This window comes from Pteropus alecto, unplaced genomic scaffold (genome assembly GCF_000325575.1).
Source record: "Pteropus alecto unplaced genomic scaffold, ASM32557v1 scaffold81, whole genome shotgun sequence".
In the NCBI taxonomy this organism is placed as follows: Eukaryota; Metazoa; Chordata; class Mammalia; order Chiroptera; family Pteropodidae; genus Pteropus; species Pteropus alecto.
The window spans coordinates 18,485,994-18,500,938 of NW_006433378.1; the positions used below are offsets into that span (position 1 = coordinate 18,485,994).

General features: G+C 37.5%; 1 long non-coding RNA gene across 1 annotated transcript in view; it reads right to left on the reverse strand.

Annotated features, from left to right (window-relative positions):
- The window catches only part of LOC107195419, a 279,224-nt gene that overhangs the window by 3,483 nt on the left and 260,796 nt on the right, over nt 1-14,945 (reverse strand). The gene's annotated exons all lie outside the window — the stretch shown is intronic.

A 14,945-nucleotide genomic window follows, 5' to 3' on the forward strand; every position in this document is an offset into this window, starting at 1 on the left:
GAAGGAAGGAAGGAAGGAAGGAAGGAAGGAAGGAAGGAAGGAAGGAAGGAAGGAAGGGAAGAGATGAGAAGAGAGATAAGATGTGAGCCATTCCCAAATATGAATTTATCGAGGGCAGTGCCTATTCATTTCTAAATTCTCTAAACCCAGTGCTTCCTCCATGCTTGCCTCTGCAATCTCTTCCTTTGCTACATGTATGCTCAGGTTTCCAGGTTTTCCACATACATGTGGATTTTCTGTTCCTTGATCACACCTCTCCTATTTCATGACTCTCTCTCATGACTCTCATCCCCTTTGTCTGCCTCAGTATTAGTTTAAATCTTTGACCAATAATATCCCTCACGGCTCAGATTCTCCTGCCACTGGAAAGCCCTCCTGCATCCCCATGTCTGAGCAAGCTTCTCTTCCTTTATGTTCCCTTAGCACCCCGTATTTTTCTGTCATAGCACTTGCCAATCCAATATTGTAATCTGTCCTCGTCTGTCTCTCTCACTAAACTAAATTCCAGTTATGGTTTCATTTCCATCATTTAGTACAGGACCTGGCACACATGGACGGATCTTTAAGAAATGTTAGTAGAATCAACAAGTGAGAGAATGAATGGATGTACATATAAAATGTGGATTAAGCTCACACATGGCTGGAGCCCATCTCCTGGAATATGATAGCAGGATGTGAATTTGCAGGCAATCCCTGGACTGACAGCTGACCATGAAGGTCTCTCACCGGATTTCTAGCTTTGGCTGAGGCCAAAGAGCAGAATCCAGCTCCATCCTTTTCCTAAAAAGCAGGGTTATACTGCTCCCTGTGAGAGGGGGTCCTTTTTAAATCTGACTTCAACTACCATCCCCACAGTTAGATTCTCCCCACCCGCTCCCCATGAGGTGCATCAAGGACAGAATTATAGAGCGCCTGGTCCAGGGATAGAGGCTTGATTGGTGCAATGAGTGGAACCTCACTTAGGTATCACCAAAGACAAAAGCCACACACTCCTCACTGATGTAAAGTCAACTCCCTTAATTATTTCAGCAGTCTTTTTTTACTAGAATACGATTATAATTCCAAATGATTCCTCATTACAAATTATGAACACAGACAACTGGTAACATTTTTTAAATGAACAAAATATTTTTAGGTTCTCTACCTTCTTTCTCAGTACCCTGCTCCTCAATCTTCATAACTTTCCCCTGAAGCTTTCTGCTCCGAGAAGAATCTTTTTACCAGCTCTTGCGGTTCTGCAGCTGGCTCATAAACCCACCAAAATGAGGAATTATAAGGCTCAAGGCAGTACTTCCCAAAGTATAATCTTCGGACCACCTGTATATAACCTCTAGAGCCTGCTTTCACAACTCAGTGCAGTTAACCAGATTGTGTTGGGGTGTGGGCCCCAAATGTCACTCTTAACCCCCTCCAAATGGTTATTATGTGCTCTCAGTACCCACACGCTTGACGATTCCCAGGATTCCCAAGTATTTTAGAGAAAATAACCTTAGAACTTCAAAGTAATGAATCTCTCTTTACATATCTGAACTGAGGATGCCTTGCTTCTCCATAAGACGTAGCCTGGCTCAGATAATCATCTATGGAGCAGATTTGCACTTTAAGATCAAGTGGGTTAATGGGACCATATGGAATTGAGATCACGCCAACTTAGGGGGTTATTGACTCTGGCATCTGACATCAGTTTAAACCTGAAGCCAGAATTTATGAGCTGCTTAGAGATATGTTTTCAACTTCCAGGAACTGAATGTTCTTGGGGTAGCAAACACAGTTGGACATCTATAGAACCTTAATAGAATTACTGGCCCATGCAGTGGATATGCATGATTACCTGAAATACTGGAGAACATGGAGAAATATTAATGATTCTAAAGAATTCCATCAAAGTTGAAGAATCTGGTTGTAAGTTGAATTTGAGTAGCATCCAGAATTAATAAATATGTGAGCAATGCCTTATGCACAATGGTACTAAATAAATATAATAGTAAACAGATAATATTTGTTTCATGAATAAGAAAATTTCAAGTAACCTCAGAACATTTTTCTTCACAAACAAGCCATTATTTTCCTATAAAGACAAATTTTTTACTAGCAAAAATCGTATTTATTTCTTGATCTGGGTAACTTTCATACGATGGTGAAATTTCTCTGTGTGAACATTATATACAATAATGAGAATATTGCCATGTTCCCAATAGCATATTAGTTCCTACTGTAATTAAATGAAGTGATGATAATCTCTTCATTTAATTACAGATGAAATATTTTCACTAAAAGTCGGTTCTCATGTAGAAGAAAACGTAGTTTTGTTTCTTACTGAGAAAAAGCAGTCAGTTCTTTCTTTTCCTATATATGTTTGGGCACTAAGATTCCAGAGAGAAAGAATCTCCCATCAAAGGGACATTTGACTTCCACCCATCTTCTGACACCTCAAAGAGTTCCATTCAAAGTGAACTGGCGTGACAGTCTGTTAAGACTGAATCAGTGAATGCATTATTGCCATCGCTCATTTTAGATATGCTGAATACCTCTAAAGGGATGAGAGATTAAATTTGTCTAGGCGCACCAATATGACCATTCTTTCAAAAGCATATGTTAGTTAATTAAAATCTGTATATCTTTAGAAATAATACAATATCAAGTATCAGATATTTCACAGAGCCACACATTAACAAATATACACTCTTGCCCTTCCCAGATGATGTTTAATTAAACAATGATAAGAATAGTGAAAATTTGAATGTAAGACACATTATGTTGAAAGAAATGCTAGACTTTGGGATTTTAATTTAGATGCATTCGGTAAAGATTTATTAATTATTTACTCATATCTATCACCACATTAAATATCAGTCATTTAAAGAACAGTAATACGATACCATCTTTGCCCCCATACAAATTCAAATTCAACAGGGAGAAATAAATACGTTAACAACTATGACAGTGTGCGTTAATTGTCACAATATAAGAATGACTTTCTACATGAAGCTTTGGAGTTCTCATGAAGATACCATTTGAGTTTAGCTTTGAATCATGAGGAAAAGGGTGTGGAGGGAGGAGCATTCACATCAGAGAAGCTGCAAGTACACAGTGCTGACAGCGAACTCAGTATATTCGGGTGATGGCTATAAGGTCCGTAACTGCCACATGGAATGGATGAAGAACAATATCTCAGGGCCACAAGAAAGTCACCCAGGACGCTTCACAAAATAAAACTAATTTTCAATAGACTCTTTTCTAAACCAATTACATAAAATTTCTCAATAAAAGTGGGCAATATGAAACTTTCCACCAAAATAGGAAATGTTTGTTGAAAAATAATACAATCTTATGACCACATACCCATGTGAAGCTTAAAATTCCATTTTACAGAATCATAAACATTATTTTTTGAAGTCACGGGCAATTCATAATTATAAGGAAACTAAACAGGAAGAAGACAAACTAGGTCAGCAATTGAGGGCACTAATCATCTGATCCTATCCAGTCTATTTTGGAATTTTGAAGACTAACTCTTCCAATATGTGAAATTAGAGGACTGGCTTTTTTTTTTCTAATATAAGTGCAAAAGTAACATAAAAATAAATTTAAAACTTTGGAGTTAAAAGTGGTACGTAACTATTGGGCCATTTGAGCAGCATGAACAGTCTACTATGCCTTGTCTTCAGTATCACACAGCACTTCCATCCAGTATTCACAGACATTCTAGAAAAACATTCACCTTGTAATAAAGCAGATAAACATAATATGCTTTGCCCACTCCTCTGTCTATCTTCTCCTTACATTCTCAAACTAAATGCAAAAGATTCTATAGAAGCTTCTTTCAGTTGGCTGAAGAGCAATCTTTGTTTTAGAAAAGGAAACTTTACTGAAGTACATAAGAGATACGATTCAAAAAAAGAGATTTTGATTCTTCACCTTCCAGATTATGTTCTCATTTTGACCTTTTTACTTTTATGATGATGTGTTCCCAGAATGCCTGCCATTTTTAATTATCTTTGACTTCCACAACCATATGGTGTGTTAATCTTATGCAATAGGATGTTCATATGTTTAGAACACTGTATGCAAATATGAAAAAAATTAACTGCAACATAGCATGAATAATGAAATAAAACTATACGTTCTTGGATAATTTTTGGAGAATTTGCATCAGCTCAATATATCTTTCTCCCCTCTACATGGACACTCATAATCTGCATGTTATGTGTTAAATACAGTTGAGCAACAAAACATATATTATTTCGGTGAGGAAATAAATTACAGAGACCTTTTAAACATTTTGCTCCAAATTTCCTGAGTAATTGTTCTGGCCTTCGGCTTTGCTCTCGTAGTGGAAAACCTAAGACACTCGCATGAAATCTATATAAATATCCATCTGTGCCTTAATTCATCAATGATGTGGTAACGTTTCTAACCCTACTCTAAGAATTAATCATTGCGAATTAGTTAGCTACTCCTAGGATTGAAATTACTTTTTCAATAGTATCACTATATTGAAAGCTTTAGTTTAGGATTTAGTACCCTTTAATAACGAGAATTTAACACAAATATTTTCTGGTCTAATTTACCACTTGTCAATTTTACTAGCTCTATTATACTAACCATTCCACTGAAAACAACTAGAAAATATGGATAAAATATTATAGATAACAGATAGATATAAATATATGTATATAAATGTATGTAAATATATAAATAAATTTTTGAAGAACTAAGAAAATAAACAAGCCTTGAGATATCAGGATCTAAAAAAAGGAAAGGACAAAAAGTTGAGGGCAACAATCTAGTCGTTTCACCCTCCTTAAAGATGAAGAGACCAAACTTTAAAAAAAAAAATATTCCACATATAAGTGAGATCAGACAGTATTTTTCTTTCTCTGTTTAACTTATTTTGCTTAGCTAAATGCCCTCAAAGTCCATCCACGTTGTCACAATTGGCAGAATTTTCTTCTTTCTATGGCTAAATAATATTTGTGTGTGTGTGTGTGTGTGTGTGTGTGTGTGTGTGTGTCCTATTTTCTTTATCCATTTATGTGTTAATGGGCGGTTAAGTTGTTCCCGTGTCTTGGCTATTGTGAATAATGCTTCATTGATAGGGGGGTGCAGATATTTCTTCAAGATACTGACTTTATTCCCTTTGGATATAAACCTAGAAGTAGAATTTCTGGATTATATGGTAATTCTATTTTTAATTTCCTGAGGAACCTCCATGCTGTTTTCCATAGTGGCTATACCAACAATGCATAAGTGTTCCCTTTCCTTCACAACTTCTCTAATACTTGTTATTAATTTATTAATAATAGCCATCCTGACAACTTTGAGGTGGTATCTCATAGTGGCTTTGATTTGCATTTCCCTGATGATTAGTGATGTTAAGCATCTTTTCCCATGTCTTTTGGCCATTTGTTGTCCTCCTTAGAGAAATGTCTATTCATGTCCTCTGTCCATTTTTTAATCACATTGTTTGTTTTGTTGTTGTTGTTGTTGTTGACCTTGTATAACGAGTTTGGGAGTGTTCCCTCCTCTTTAATTTTTTGGAAGTGTTTCATTGGAGAAGCATTAACATTAATTCTTCTTTAAAGTTTAAGCTGCTGAAAAGAAGACGGCGGGGGCGGGGGAGAAGAGGAAGAGGAAGAAACTTTCCTGGTTAAAAAAAATCAAAGAACAACATCTTTGATTTTTATGTGAAAGTTTTTTTTAACGTATGTAAGGAGAAAATGCTCACTATCTAACACTCTTTTAAAAACCGAGTGATTGAAGATAAGAAGACAAGGGAGCCCACAAACTTCTTGAGAACTTGGAGGAGTTGTGATCAATAAACTTTCTACCATCAGAACTCTAAAGTAAAATTGTATTATTGCTGCTTTAAGATGTCTGGTTCAAAGTCTTCAATACAGCAGCGACCACTAAACTCCTGTTTCATTTGAACCCCTTGGCATCTCATATTGTTTCTTTTGTTAAATTGTCTCTGTGGCAGTATAAAAAAGATTATTTAGTGTCTTTTTTTTTTAATTTGGATATGTAATAATATATTATAGTTTGATCTTTTAAAAACATGTGTACATCTATTACCTCATTTCCATCCTAATTTTATCCCTAAATCTACTTTAGAGTTCTAGTTGTTCAGACTGATGAAAATTGATGTTGAGGTTGGAGAGGAGAGATATTTTTAAAATCAAGGCATGCGAAACTGATAAAATAAAAAAGGGAAGGAGCGGTAAGTGGGAGAAGGAATAAAAGAGAGAAATGCAAATGTATGTTTCTAGAAATTCAAAGATTGTATATGTCGACTATCACTGGAGCTTAAAGTAGGACCCATGAAATATACAACCTTAGAGCACCACAATCACAATTGGGAAACAGGATGGATGAAGAGAGGCACAAACAGTTAGGAGACAAGTGAAGGGCGCATGGTCCACAAGCCTCTACCGCTTGTAAGAAGTCAGAGGAAATAAACTGGAACTGAAGAAAAAGACCAAAACTTTCCACCCAGAAAGGATGAGCAGTAATGAGTTGCTCTCATTTTGCCCAGTTGTCAAGGTAAACTCAGATGTTAATTTTTTAATAGAGTCTTTCTTGATGATCAGATTAAAGTCATCGTTTGCTCTTTAGAATCCCTCCAGCATTTCGTCCTCCACCTAGCTTTATAAATATAACAGTTAGGAATCTTAGTCCATAGAGTTATTTTTTAACTTTATTTTTTTTTCACTTTAAATCCACTATTTTTATTTTTTTAACTTTAGATCTAATTTATAATCTATCCCAGAGTCCCTAATCCACAGAGGTCATATGAAAATTAGTCCCAAACAGCCCTGGAGCCCTAACCATTTCAGGGCAGCTCCAGAATCCAGGTTGCTAATGGGATTTCTAAAGTGGGAAGGGAGGCTCTCACCATCTGTCCATCACAGACAGGACTAAGATTTCTGGTTTTTACTCAGTGGTGGTTTGGTGGTTCTCTTAGTTCAGGCCCTTGTTGCAATCCAGCCCCTACAGTATGGTAGCTAAGGGCAACACCAACCAGAAGAGCTTGGATCCACACTCTCTGGGAACCACCACTTACTCCCCATTTTCTTTTAGTTCTTGACCATTCTCCTTTTTCTCTACCCCAACTCGATTCTCAAAGGTCTCCCCACTTCTCTGTTCCTCCCCATTCTCTTTCTCTCCAGATACCTATCGCGATCTCTTAGATGGACTTTAGCTTTTACAAAATATGCATACCTCCTTGGCACGAAAGACCTGTCTATCTACCTGAAAGGGGAAAAGAAAAACAAACCAATTAAGTGCTTCGACTTGTTAGTCTGATTGATTTTCTCACTAAATGATTATTTTCATCCCACAGAGAAAATTTATTCCCCATCCAGAATTCATCCAGAAGATAGAACCAGGTTTCTACCTTGACTTAAGAATAGTACCCCCAGCACTCATTCAAAGGCTAACAGGGTCTATTGTCTTCAAGCATTAGGTAGGTAAGTTTGGGTAGTAGGTAAATTTTCCGCCTCCCAAAAGGCACTATCTCCCCTTGGAGAAATTCTTTCCAACCCACACTAGCTGCATTCCAACCAGGGGAGTTATTTAGTTATTAATTCGATATTTATTGAGTGCCTACTGTATGCTAGATGCTGTTCCAAGCACCGAGAATAAGGTGGTGATCAAAACAAAACAAAAAAATCTCTGCCTCCATGGAGTTTACATACTAGTAATCAGGAAAGAAAATAAGCAATTTTAAAAATTTTTTAATTTAATTTAAAATAGTAAACTATATACTATATCAGATAAGAACACATTCTAAAAAGAAAATTTAATCGGAAATAATATTCTCTTGAACTGTCATCTCGCAGGGTCTGGAAGTGGAGTGGGAAGAAGGAAAATGGAAATTTTTAAATTTGTGGCCTCAAAAAAAGACCTCAGCCTTATAAAACAGATATTTATTGGTATTTTTACATAATTCCATAACATAGAGGATGAGAGGTGGAAGGTGAGGGTGAAAACACTTTGAGGCTGAAAGGTAGCCAGGTATTGAGTCAACTCTAACAAGTGGTAGCTTGGTTCTCTACCTGAGTCTAACTCCAGCCACAACTCTTCACCACTAAGTCGAGATCTTTTCTCTGATTTCCTGTATCAGGAAATTGGAAGGCCATGTTCTGCTAACTACCATAAGAGACAATGGTTTGCCATGCTGATTTTTGCAACGGGCATGAGTCACTAGGTTGGGAAGCTAGCCTGTAGCTCTACCCATCCTCTAGCTCTACTCATCCCATCTTGGCTCTCTACAGCAAAGCAGAATGCCATAGAAGCCAGAACTCCTATGAGACCAGAGAAGATACACTCTCTGACTACTTTCTGATTCCCTGAGATACTTCACCAATATTTTGCTTTTATGTTACTGTTTCTGGTTAACATTTGTGGGTGCCATCCTCCAACAAATATAAGTCCCAATCTCAATATTCTTCTGAAACTAGGCAGGACTGTATGTGTCATGGGGACTAGTATTTGCTGAGACAATCTATCTCAATTTGTACTCCAGACTATCAATGTCAGTGTGATGGTTAACACTGTGTCAACTTGGCTGGGTTACAGTGTCCAGATATGTGTTCAAACGCTATTCTATGAAAGTTTTTAAAGAAGATTAACATTTAAATCGGTGGACTTCGATTAAAGCAGATTGCCCTCCATAATGTGGGTGGGCCTCATCCAATCAATTGAATGCATATACAGAACAAAGACTGACCTCCCCTGAGTAAGAAGAAGTTCTGCCAGGAGATTGCCTTTGGATTTGGACTGCGACTCTTCCATGCATCTCCTGCCTGCCAGCCCACTTTGCAGATTTTGGACTTGCAAAGCCTCCACAATCACGTGAACTAATTCCTTAAAATATCCCCCCCTCCCCCATATATCTCCTGTTGGTTCTGTTTCTCTGGAATAAAATATCCCCCCATATATCTCCTGTTGGTTCTGTTTCTCTGGAGAACCCTGACTAACACAAATAGATAATGCCTATTTGAGTTACATGCCTGATCCATGTAACTTTTGTGATTGACTATGGAAGAGTTCTCCCCCAAACCCTGCACAGTACCGATCTATGCTTTTCATAATAGTGATAATCCCCTTTGTCTCAGTACAGAAATCCTAGGAGGAACCACTGTAAAGAACCATCTATTTCTAGCTCCTTGGCCTAAGGAGGTGAGCAACTAATTTTACTTCTTTCCCCCGTTTTACTAGTAGTACTCAATAAATTATTCTACCACACAAAAACATGTATTTTTGTCTTTGCCAATAGAGTATATAGTCCTCAGTGTCATGAACCATATGCTACATAGAACATTACTGTACCACTCACACACCTATAGCAATATCTATCACATAGAAGCTCCATAAATAATTGTTAGAGAAAAAATTGAGCAAATTGCATGCTGAGACACTAGATGGGAAAGGCTGACCTAATTTAACCCCAAGAACTAACCCAAGCACCCAGGTGTATCTGGTTTAATTTTGCATACCTTCTCTGAAAAATGACTTACCAAGCAGAACTTCACACATTGTGGTTATGAGGATGGATTTTTTCACTGGCTCCAGTTCACATGGTTTAAATAGCATTTCATTTTGCTATGAACTTTATTTTTACTTGAAACTCCATGAATGTGAAACCATTTGAAGCAAACCAGATGCAAGCATTCAGAATGCCCTGCTAGTTTCTTTCAGTCTGTCTCACTTGTGAAATGACTGAAGTAAAACTCTTCACTTCGAGTAAACTCATCTACGAAATGTCTTTTTCCTCTGACAATCTTTTGAACCCCTCTACCCTTCTGGATATTTGGGGTGGAGGCATGGATCAAATAATCTTTAAAAAAAGTTTTGACTTTATTCATTAAAAAACAAAGTTGTTTTTTTTTTCCTTTGACAATTACGAAATACAGAAATAAATGAGTATGTACATTTTATGTGTGTGTATTGTTTGCACACTCAATTAGCCCCCCCCCAACACACACACACAGTATCTTCTTAGTATAGTTTATATGGACGTGTGATAAGAGGCCAGTTCAGGAACGACATCTGCCTCGACATTAACAGAAACATGAGGACAAAGTTTTCCGCTGTTGCATGCATGACTGTTTAGGTGTGTAAGCTCCCAATGTGGTTGGTATATGAAAGCTAAGTAATATTTGTTTCACATTCAACTGGGAACCCCAACCTAGCCTAAGCATTATCATTTTACTTTTGCAGTGATTCACACAGATCTAGAAAACAAATGAATTTGCAACTACAGTATGTTCCCCTCAACCATTCCTATTTTTCATTCAGACTCTACTTTGAAAACTCTATCTCCAACATAAATGACCAAGCAATGAGAGTCCAGATGCTGGACTAGCAACAGATAATGTCATTTTTCATTCAAACATCAAAGTGAATGACCTCTATTATAGTGAGTCCTGCTACATTCATTTTAGAAGCAGCAACATTTCAAATGCACCTCTCTGTATACAATCAACAATCAAAGGATGGAAATATTTCTGTATGGCATAGAGTTAGGGGAAATTATTTATAAAAAAAAAATGTGAATACAACAAGGAAAATGATGATATACATTAAAATATAGATGTGTAGGAGAAAACAGTATTTTTCTTTTAGATCCATGATGGGAAATTGCACAGAAAATCAATGAAATGCAGTCCCTTTGTCCTTTTTTGCTCCTCTGAACCACTGTTGTGGTTTATATAGAAGGAGAAAAGGGCAGAAGCTCAAAAGCTGACCTGGCTGCCCTGGATGGCCCATTGGGTGACCTGCCTTAAGTATCACTGACGGTTCTACTGAGATATTCAGAACAAAGACTTATACTACAAAACAAATGATCACACATATTTAATGTCTACTCCCCACCAGGTGCTCTGAAAGCCTTTTTGATCCTCTCAACCACCCTTTACATACCAAGTATCATTATACCCATTTTTCTTATGAGGAAACAAGTTCAGCATAAGCAAGTACGTTGCCCTCAAAAATCTCATAACTAATAAGCAACGGGTTAGGATTCAAATTTTAGAACCAGTCAGCTTGGAAATCCAAGCTTTGCCGACTATTATACCTGGAAGAATAAAGCACCGGGCTGCTTTTTTTTTTTTTTTTTTTTTTTTTAAATATTTCAATACTACTGCTTTTTCATTGGTGGTTCCAAATCTGGCCCATTCTAAATTTAAAAATCCTTAATTTCTCATGTTTTAGTTGTTGATCAAAGTAGTGAATTCCACTTAAAAAAAAAATTACTAGAGAAGAGAAAAAGGAAGTCTTACACTTTCTAAAAAATAGGAGACGGAGTAGGCCTTTGTTACAGGTTGAATAGTGGCTCCCAAAAAAGGTATGTTGTTATTCTAACCCTAACACCTCAGAATGTAACCTTATTTGCAAATAGTGTCTTTATAGAGATAATCAAATTAAGATGAGGTTCTTAAGGTGGGTTTTAATCCAATATGATTAGTATCTTTATTAAGAGGAGAAAATTTGGATGCAGAGACAGACACACGTAGTGGGAGATGATGTGAAGACACAGGGAGAAGGCTGCCATGTGACTGGAGTGATGCATCTATAAGTCAAGGAATGTCAGAACTTGTCAGCAAACCCCCAGAAATTAGGAAAGGACAAGGAAGGGTTCCCTTACAGTTTTTAGAGGGAGCAAAGACCTGTAGACATATTCATTTTGGACTTTTAGCCTTCAGATCTGTGAGACAACACATTTCTGTTGTTTTGAGTCACCTAGGTTATGGCTCTTTGTCATGGCAGCCCTGGGAACCTGGCACAGCCTCCAAGAAATGAAAATAAAGAACTATTAAGCTTTACTACTCACAGTGTGAGCTTGGGACCAGGAGCACCTACACCATCTGGAAACACCATGAGGCCCAAGCCAGACCTACTGACTCAGAATCCGCTTTCACCTACCTCTCCCTGTGATTTGTGTGCATATTCAATTTTAAGAAGCACTGCTATAGAGAAGAGGGATTGCAAATGGGATGGACAACAAACCTTGATTTGTAGTTCAGACCGGGCGGTGGGCGGTCGGGGGGAGGCAGGTAGGACTGTGGGGGGAGGTGCGTAGATAAGAGGTCAAAATATAGCTAAAGAGCATATTTGAAATGCTGTTTCAGGACCAGAGGATCCAAGAGGCCCTGGCAGAGGCAGAAATGCATGCAGCTAGGCAGAAAGAGAATGTGTTCACCAGCAAACACTAAGAATATGCCTAAGAAATATGGCAGAGACCCAGAATGGCCAAGAAAGAGACAACAGGAGCAGACTCGGGATGAACTTGGGAAGAAAAAGCTTAAAATGGGCTTGAAACCAGAGGAAATCTAAGAGGCAAGTGTATGACAAAGGACAGAAGATCAGAATTGTGGACAGGTCCAGAGGCGCATCTTCCTCTATTGTGCAGAGGGCCTGGAGAGGGCTAGGGACACAGCAGAACTCAGTTATCACACACCTGTTACAAAGTCTTTTCATTAATTCCTACTAAGTAATCTTTGTCCTTTAATTCACTTTTCTTCCCAAAAGTATTGAGTGAGGAGTGGTTACCGGGGAGAAGCCATAACCTATCTGCAGCTTTTTGCCCAAGTGCTCCGGGTCAGAGCTGGAGCTGGTCTGCCTCCCTCCGAAGCACACTGGCCTGACTCAGGCTGGACCCAGCCGTTTGCTGGGTTACAGGCACTTGTTCAATAAACACGGGAAGATGAGCGACATAAAGTAAGGGGGAAACGACTGATGCCAGCTGAGATTTGGAACGAGAGGTGAAAATGCAAGAGTCTGCTCCAGATGGCAAAAGTTACAGAGAAGGAACTTCTAAATCTGAGGCTCAGCTTAGAGAGACCTCTGAAAAAGAAAACTAGAATTAAATGCCCAAAGAATGAAACCAAGTGACTAAGGGCTGAAGTTGGTAGCAGGTCTATACCCCACCCTATTGACAAAATCCTAATCAGCCTAGTAAGTGAATCCATACAGTTTCAAATTGAGGGCTATACATTCTTTATCTTTTCCTTTTCCATGTATGGGACATCACAAGCCAAAAATTAAGCTAACACAGTAACAAAAGAAAATCTGAATCTTTGCCTGGAAATAATCCAAATCTCCAGTTTTTCTCCAAATTCTTAATTTAAATCTCTCAAGGAATAGGACAAACCAATGAGTCCTACATAACCTTTTACTTAACTCTGATAAAATCAAATCCATCAATTTTTAATTCTGTTCATTTCAACTTTGTAGCAATTAAAATATTCACTTGAGATTTTAAAAAAAAAATTTAAATGAACTCCAATAGAAAATTTGTGATGGAAAAAAATATCTGTTTTATAGATTAGAGGGACTGCTGAAAACAGTTGTCTACAATTATTGCATATGAGCTTATGTAGAATTCTTATTTTTGGGAATAAGTAGGTGGGGTGGACAAAAAAAACCTGTTTAACTATTATGATGAACATTCTAAATAGTTCACTTCAAGAGCAAATGAGATTGGCATATCAACACTTAATAACTATAACATGATTGCAAAATACTGAAAGACAGAAAAGAAAAACTCTCTGGAAATGCTATCTTCTACCACCCTCCCCCACACATACACAGCCAAGATGCCTCCCTTTTTTTTTTTTTAATACAGGAAACATTTTGTGGGACAAATGTAGAATAGGAAGAATTATATCATGCTCCCAAGTCAGCTAAATTTGAAATAAATCAGAAGTTAAGGTTCCTGATACCCTTGTGCTGTTTCTTCCTCTCTGCTTGTTATTTTTCAAGGCCCAGTTTAAAAACTGCAGCCTTCCGGACCTCTCCCTCTGAATTTCAGTTTTGTTAATTGCCTGGATCAATCGTCTATTTCCTTATTGATATGCATTTTAATGTAAAAGAGATATGTTTTGGAGAAAAGAAGATGAATGTCTTCAAATATTAGACACAGAGTCTTAACATTAAAATTAGACTATTACTATTCAAATATCAAGTCATTACGTTGTACACCTAAAGCTAACATTAATATTATATGTCAATGATACCTCAACTAAAAAAAAAAATCAATGATATGTATAGTGTCAATAAACAAGTTTATTTATCCTGTTATTTAAAAACAAACCAGACTGTTTAGAACACTTATTGTTTGAAACAGTCTGATTAAGATCGGGTCCAAGATTAAATGATGTGTTTTAAATAGAAAGACTCCAGCTGAGATAGTTTACAAGCGTCAGCCATGTTTCATTTTCACACAGCCCACCTGGTAAGGTATCTCTTCGCACATGAAGGAATTTCCTTCCTTATAGCTCCTGATACTAAAAGCAGTCTCAGGATGGTCATTTGTTTTTTTAAATGTTTTATTATCAAGAGTTTGACCACTGCTCATGTGTATATTTCATCATTGAGCTCTCATTTCCCACGGAAATCCAGAATCATTCAGTAGAGTGATTTTTCTCAGAAAGGCAGAGATGATCCCTTTTCTTAGAAAGAAAGAGACGAACCAAGCTTGTATCATAAAACAAGCTTCCAGGCTGCTGAGCTTGCTTTGACTACATGCTCCTACCTAACTGTGGGCTTATGACTTAGCACCGTCTCATTCCATCATCTCCAGACAACTGGAATGAAGCAGAGAAAAGTATGTTGGGCAAAATCACATGATGCATTTATTTCATATGGACACAGTTATGTTATAAGTAGACATCTCACTCCAAATGGACTCTTCAAAGCAGCCTGGATTATCATCCTTCCCTTCATTATAATGTGAAGCATATTATTATTGCTAAGCCAGTTTTTGTCTCTCACTCTCTCTCTCTCCCCCGCCTCCCCGACCACCCTTCCTCCCTCTGAAGCAAAATTGCACATGTAACACTTTCACAAATGTTAAAAACAGAGCTATGTGTTTTGTGATTTTCTTGGCACTGCTTCATACCACCAGGCAGTCATTCCTTCTCTTCAAACTTGATGAAATC